The sequence below is a fragment of the Frankliniella occidentalis genome, unplaced genomic scaffold, assembly GCF_000697945.3.
Source record: "Frankliniella occidentalis isolate FOCC.00 unplaced genomic scaffold, Focc_3.1 Scaffold14, whole genome shotgun sequence".
Classification (NCBI taxonomy): domain Eukaryota; kingdom Metazoa; phylum Arthropoda; class Insecta; order Thysanoptera; family Thripidae; genus Frankliniella; species Frankliniella occidentalis.
This window is the reverse complement of record NW_026267144.1, coordinates 1264855-1266147: the sequence shown is the minus strand read 5'-3', so window position 1 is coordinate 1266147 and position 1293 is coordinate 1264855.

Genomic DNA, 1293 nt, shown 5'->3' with positions numbered 1-1293 from the left:
CCCCTCCCGCCCCGCCCGCGGGCCCCGAGGCAGAGGGGCATCCGCTCTGTGGGATGGGGGCTTTGGTGTCCTGGCCGGGGCCGAGGATGTTGAGCCGAAGGCGCCGAGCCGGACCGGAAATGAGCCCGAGATGAAGTTTGAGTCACGGCCAAGGCCGCCGTCGAGGCCGCCGCGCCGCCAGGGACGAGGCCGGGAGCAGCGGCTTTGACGTGATGCCCAACGAGCAGGAAGTTTAGGACGCGACGGGGCGCCAGTAAAAATAAATGAAATAAATAATGCGCGAGATTTCGAGACCCATCCCCGCCGAAACTACTAGACTCCTCTTGGACAGGACGTCGGCGGCGACGGCGCGCTCCTCCTGTCGAATCAGTCATTCAGCGGCAGGAAGTTTCTCCCTGGCAGGGCCCCATGAATACTGCAGCACAAACGAGAAGTGTCCCTTCTCTCGCCCAAGCTGGGCCGGCTCGGCTCTGGCGCTGCATCGGCAACGCCCCCGCACTCAAAGAACGACTTTTGAACGGGAAGCGCTGGCCGCGGTGAAAAAAATGTTGTGATGGATATTTTTAAGGCCAGTAAAACATTTCCGTGCGAACCTTTTCATTTCCCTCTTTTTTTGGCGGGGGGGGGGGTGTCTGTAAGGACCAGGGGTTCTGCTTGAGCTGTCTATTCCACCCCAACAACAAGGACCCCATAGACCTCGTCCTGGCCCTGGCCACGCACAGACGACAGCGGCAGTGCCGGCGCGCTGGTGCGAACTGGAGCGGGCTGGACAAGTGGCGGTCGGACCGGCACAGCAAGACCCTTTTTGCAAAGCGTCCATTTTTGTCGCTGCCCCATCCTTTTGTTCTTGTTCGTCCGCGCCTCTCTCGGACTCTGTCGCTTTTGTCTCTTTTTTTTTATTTCCCAAGTCGTGTGCTGTCGGCCGTTTGCGCGCGCGCATCATTTGAAGCTCGGTTTTTTGATCGGGGCGAAAACAGAGTCAGCACAAAGGCCGGCGTCAAACGAATAGTACACCCCTCCCCCTTAGGGTTTAGAGGTGAGGGTGGTGGTGGGGCGGGAGCCCTTTTGGAACCGCCTGCTGCCCTGGCAGGGAGCCAGCAGGCTGGGCCGCGGTGGAAACGGCATAGCGCACCTTTCAACCTTTCATCCCTTTCTTCTGTCCGCGGCCGCCGCGCGCACTTGCTCTCCCCTCCTCGCCGACGACCGCAACCCGGGGCGCGGGGCCGGAGGGAAGTCCGTAGCCGCACTAGGCTGCACGACCCGCAGCGGGGCGGGGTTGGGCAGGGTTGGGCG